Raw genomic sequence first — 6,000 nt, 5'->3', positions numbered from 1 at the left:
TGGATGTGAATTTTTTTGGGGACACTGTTGAAACACTGCACTTTCTCAGCTTGTCTCCCTCCCTCTTCCTGGTGAGATACCCGCCCTCATTTGGGAGAGTCTTCTGTCCTGTTCCCCACTGCACATGATTCTGATGGGCAGGCAATGGCAGTGTCCTTCCCCTCCCCTTGACCACAGGGGCAGACCTGTGCCCCTAGAACACTGTACCTGTTTCTCAGGCCTTGAGAATGGATGGGAGGTTGGGCAGTGGGGGCTCATGGATCGGAGCTGGTTCAGACAGATTCATCCCTGGGATTCAAATATTTCTCAAGGTATTACTGGACGAGGTGGCTCACGCCTGTAATCCCAGCACTTTGGGAGGCCGGAGCGGGCAGATCACCTGAGGTCGGGAGTTTGAGACCAGCCTGGCCAACATGGCAAAACCCCGTCTCTACTAAAAAAATATAAAATTAGGCCAACAAGGCTTGGTGGCGGTAGCCTGTAATCCCAGCTACTTGGGAGACTGAGGTGGGAGAATCACTTGAACATGGGAGGTGGAGGATGCAGTGAGCTGAGATTGCATCATATTCCAGCCTGGATGACAAGAGCGAAACTGTCTCAAAAAAAAAAAAAAGATGTATTCACCAGGAGAGGGAGAGGGATCCTGTGCTAGGATTGTGCAAGCCTGGAGAAGCCCGTGGCCACCTCCCTTCCTCCTGCTGCATGAAGGCAGCTGGCATGCAGAAGGGCTGGCTGGGGCCAGCAATGCACAGAAGCAGAGCCTGGAGATGGGAATATGGGTGTGGTAGGGGGCTAAGGAAGACAGAATGAGGATGGAAAATGAGATATGTTCATCCAGGCCTGCCAGCACCTGACTTGGTTCTCTCTCCTGCCCTCAATCCATGCCTGCCAGCCTGAGTCTGCCTTGTCTCCCTGTGTGGCTCCCTTCTCTGCTCCAGTGAATCCGAGCTGCTCTTCTGTCCCCTGCCACAGAGCCCTGATGGATACAACAGCATATGGAATAACCAGTGGCCCCTGTTGGCAGCATTTGAGGGGGTGCTGCTGGGAGGGCAGCCATCACTGACGTTATCGAAGGTATTCCTGCTTTGGGCAGGCACTGGACTGGATTAAAGACCTCAGTAAGCACATATTAGGCCTATTCTGTGTGCTAGCTCATGGGGATGCAGAGATGCAAGCCAATGGTAAAACTGTCTTTAACATATGCAAAGTAGGTTAACTGGAGGGTAGGAGGGCGGGGGAGACTATTTTCAGGTAGCTGTCAGGTGGCAGGGTGGGGGTGAGCCCTGGGCGGCTTGGGAGCAGCTCTCTCTGGTGCACAGCAGGTGTTGGGAAGTATTTGTTGAATAAATGAATTTAGATTATTTTATGGTTCACTTGCTTGTGTCTGCCAGTGACTCATGCTGTGTGCATCTTCCTTCCTCTGCACACATCTCTCCCCGTGCTCACCCATGCACGCACACACACATGCGCGCACAGTCCACAGCCTGGTAGGACAGTGGGCACCTGGGAGTGCTGACTCAGCGTCTGGGGGTCACATGATGGAGTGGCTGGCAGATGGATGATTGGCAGCTGCCGTGGTAGGAAGCTGCCCTATTTGCCTGCCCCTCCCTGCATTGGGGATGGAGGGTGGGGCCCCGGGTGGCTCCTGGAATTTGGGGTTGTGCTCAGCTCCGAATGACTCACTTTGTGGATCGGCCATGGGGTGTTTCATCCTCCCCTTGTCACCAGGATGAGTCTGGGTGGTCTTCTGCAAGGACTGGGTCACATGCCATTTCAAGACTGGTTCTTGACTCCCATGTTGTCTGGGGGTTTTGGGGGTTCTTGGGGGAAGAGGGAGGGACGCTGCAGAGGGAAGCACGAAACAGGGGGCAGGCTCCCTGTTTCTAGATAGTAGTGTCAGAGGCTTCTTCATCGGTGGGCCCTGTCCTTGGAAGCTGGGTCTGCACTGCAGGTCCCCAGTGTAACCACTAGATGTCAGTGTTTCTTAATGGATGGAAGGGGGAGCCTGGGAAGGGCTGATGGAGAGGGACCGTCTAGATGGTCTAACGGATGAGAATAGTGAGTCCTGGGAACTTAGCTGAGGCACAGGTAAACTTCTCTGGACACCATGCAGTGCATCTGATGAAAGCCCCAGGGTGCCGTCTTCCACTTCCTCCTTCAGCCTCTTTACTGGGGATGTCTCTCCTGTGCTGACCCGGAAGGGCTTGCAGACAGGTAAGTGGGGAGGGGCTGGAGTGGGTGAGGGTGGTTCTGGAGAATCCAGCTTGGGAGGAGTGGGGCCTGACAATGAGAGAGGGGGTGAGAGGGAGGACTTGGGGGAGCAACAGCTGTTCATCCCCTTCCGGCATTCCTCTTTTCCTTCCTGCCTCTCATCCTCCTATTTTAGATTGGTGTCTCAGAAGGCAGAGAGAGACACACACAGAAAGAGAAGAGGAGAATCAGCCAGGTGAGGAGGCTCCACTGTTTTTTTTTGAGACAGAGTTTTGCTCTTGTTGCCCAGGCTGGAGTGCAATGGCATGTTCTTGGCTCACTGCAGCTTCTACCTCCCAGGTTCAAGCGAGTCTCCTGTCTCAGCCTCCCAAGTAGCTGGGATTACAGGCGCCCACCTCCACACCCAGATAATTCTTTTGTATTTTTAGTAGAGACAGGGTTTCACCATGTTGGCCAGGCTGGTCTCGAACTCTTGACCTCAGGTGATCCACCTGCTTCGTCCTCCCAAAGTGCTGAGATTCATGGGAGAATCCATCCTGTGCTGAACTGAAGTGCAGGCTGTGGGACTTCTGTGCTGTTCCCGTTCCTAGGCCCAGCTCCCTGTCCCTTATTCCTGGTGGAGGGCCAGGTGTGCAGAAGGCCCTTGGTAAGTGTGTGGCCCCAGAGTGTGGCCAAGGACAGGAGATGAAGGTCCACCAGTATAGCTCCTTCTGGCCTCCCATAGGGCAGACCTGGGGATTCCAAAATGTGAGGCAGGAATTGATTCCTGAGCCCCTAAATATAGTACCAGCAATGTCAACACCACTCAGGGAAGTCACAGTTAAACAAGGGGCCACGGCCTCTACTCAACCCCACTGGAGGGGAGGAGTGGGGGTCAGGATGGAGGGCAGACCAAGAGAGATGCTAATGTGGTTTAACCAGCGATCAGAAAGGCTGCCTGCTGCCTGCAATAATTCCCTGTGAGCCTAGAATTCCATCATTAGAGACTGATTTATTTAGGTCAAGCCATGACTCCCCTTAGGAGTTTTACATACTTTCTTGCATGTAATAGACTATTCAGTAAATATTTGTCAACCGAGTCTCCTTAAAATGAAAATACCCCGAGGAGGGATAAACCAGTTTCATTTGCTAACACTTCTCTGTGAATTAGTTTATCACACTAACTAGTGCCCTAACAAGGTTTCTGAGGGCTAATCTCAGCACAGATGTGTTCTGAGGAGGCACCCGCCTGGGAAGAGGGGGAGAGATTTGGAGCTTGGGCAAGGGCTGGAGATGATGTTCCTTGGCTGAGAGCAAGGGCCAGTGTGCTCAAGGTTGGCACAAGTTCGCTGGGTGTCTGCCGCCGGCCAATACAGTCACGCCTCTTCCCTGCTGAAACTCTCTAAGATCTTCAGAGTCTCTGGGGAAATGCCCCAACTCCTCACTAAGGTTCAGAGGTCCTTTCTGATCCAATCGCCTCTCTCCTCCCCAGCCTCCCTTCTTGACACTATCAATGCTTCAGCCGGACTTTTCCCAGAGGAAGTGACATCTAAACAAAGTGTGAGCAATCCGTTGGAATTAACCAAGCAAAGAGGGTGGGATAGTTTTCCAAGATTAAGCTGGTGTGGAGGGGCCTCTTGTTCTAAATGACCAGGCAGCACTCTGTAACTGCAGTCTCCTTGCCATTACATTGCAGAATTGGAAAACAGTAACAAAAAGCAGTATCCGAGCAGAATTTAAACAAATTCCAACTGTATAGGATGCTTATGATAAAAAGGTACAGTTGCCTGTTTGTATCAGTCAGAGTTTGGTCAGGAAGATAGAAACCACAGCAGTAATCTTAACAGAGAGAATTTAATATAGAGAATTGGCCAAACAGGTATTGGAGGACTGAAAAAGCCAAAGAGGATACTGAAGCAACATGGTTAGAGGAACGATAGAAAGAAGCCGTCATCCCTTGAACTGGCAGAATAAAAGGGAGACACCGTGGTTATCTGACTCTACAAGCTTGAAGAAGAGGCCCCATGGAGCTGGGTTTGGGCCTCAGATGCTGTGGCCTGGCTGACTGGGGCTGCTGTCTCTGCAGGAGTGTGATGAGATTGTGGAGTAAAAAACTGGCTATTGGAATGCACTGCTGCTGGGGAGAGCTGTTGCTGGAGAGGCAGGGACAAGAAGAACAAGCCGGCAGAAGCGCATGCCTCTTCTCTCCTCCAGTCTTTGGGTTTCTCTCTGGTCCTCCTACGGGCAGAACCCAACAAGGAGCCAGTTGACAAAGGAGAGATGTGATGTGCAGAGCCCCACCTTAGCATCATAAAGCAGAGTTTCAAAGAATGAGCTTGGGCTGGGTGTGGTGGCTCACGCCTGTAATCCCAGCACTTTGGGAGGCTGAGGCAGGCAGATCACCTGAGGTCAGTAGTTCAAAACCAGCCTGGCCAACATGGCAAAACCCTGTATCTACTAAAAATGCAAAAATTAGCCAGGCGTGGTGGTGGACACCTGTGGTCCCAGGTACTCTGGAGGCTGAGGCAGGAGAATCACTTGAACCCGGGAGGCAGAGGTTGCAGTGTCTGAGATTATGCCACTGCACTCCAGCCTGAGGGACAGAGTGAGACTCCACCTCAAAACAAACAAACAAACAAATAAATAAAAATAAAAATAAATAAATGAAAAAATAGAAGGGCGAGCTCAGAGTTGAGAGATGATAGCTTGATATCTGACACAGTCCACCCCTTTGGCTACTTGGCATCATTTACGTGTACTGAACTCCACCTAACGATAACAACAAACGTGTACCTTTACCTTAAAAGATGCAATTATCTTTTGTGCAAAGACACATTGTTCTCAAGGAGAGGAGGCACAAAATCCCAAGAGCTATTATATCCCCCTCTGAGTGACAGTCATGGTATTCGTTTCTGGATGATGTTGATCACCCCTTAAAATTAGTTATGGTCCCATCTGAATATTTTGTAACTAAAGATGAAATTGTGAAGTTAACCACTGCTAATAATCTTTACATAAAATAAAAATGGCAAAGGAGAGAGAAGAGACATTCGTTAATACGTGCAAGTGCAAACATGTACACATATACAACAGGCAAGGAAGAAAATCTTCCTGCTTTCTATATTCTTGTTTTTATGAGGCCATGTTGATTGTAACTTCCTTCTCTCATTGCTCATTCCACATCCATTATACTTCCCGTAGATGAGGAAGAACTACATGAGTCACCAGAGAATTTCCTGGGTTCCTTGTCTCCCTTATATAGTAGCTACCTAGTTTTTCTTTGGTAACTAGGAAAGTAATTCTCTTCTCGGCCTGTTTATTCAGCAGCATGAAGAGCCTATAAAATGTCCAGGTGTCAGCCTTGATGGCCAGTTTGGTGGAACCATCACCGGGTCTCTGGTTGAACCATTCCTCCCTTGGTTCCTTAAACCTCCAAACCAGCAGAGTTCAAAGGTAAAGACGGGATAGGAAACAAACATCCATGAGAGTCCTTAGGTATGATGGTGAGAGGTGGCTGGGTGTGGTGGCTCAGGCCTGTAATCCCAGCACTTTGAGAGGCTGAGGCGGGAGGATCGCTTGAGGCCAGGAGCTTGAGACCAGCCTGGGTAACATGTGAAATTCCTTCTCTATAAACATTAATTTTTAAAAATAGTAAAGGAGTCACTTCCACTTCCACTCCTTGTCTCCCTGGCCTGTGTATTCTGGTGTGGGAAAAACATGGCTGTAGATGGGACATGAATTCACAGCATATGTTGCATCCTGTAAAACAGACCAATCTTTTGGAATATCATTGTCCAGCTGGCAAACTGA

The 6,000-nt window shown here is 50.0% G+C and overlaps 1 long non-coding RNA gene across 1 annotated transcript in view; it reads left to right on the top strand.

Annotated features, from left to right (window-relative positions):
* The first annotated feature begins 2,051 nt into the window (after window positions 1-2,051).
* Window positions 2,052-6,000, top strand: part of LOC118153869 (uncharacterized) — a 60,034-nt gene continuing 56,085 nt past the window's right edge. The window contains exon 1 of the long non-coding RNA XR_013536412.1: window positions 2,052-2,214. This is a non-coding gene — a long non-coding RNA (uncharacterized LOC118153869). The remainder of the gene's footprint in view (window positions 2,215-6,000) is intronic.

This window comes from Callithrix jacchus, chromosome 5 (assembly GCF_049354715.1).
Source record: "Callithrix jacchus isolate 240 chromosome 5, calJac240_pri, whole genome shotgun sequence".
Lineage (NCBI taxonomy): Eukaryota > Metazoa > Chordata > Mammalia > Primates > Cebidae > Callithrix > Callithrix jacchus.
This window is presented reverse-complemented; position numbering and strand designations above follow the sequence as displayed.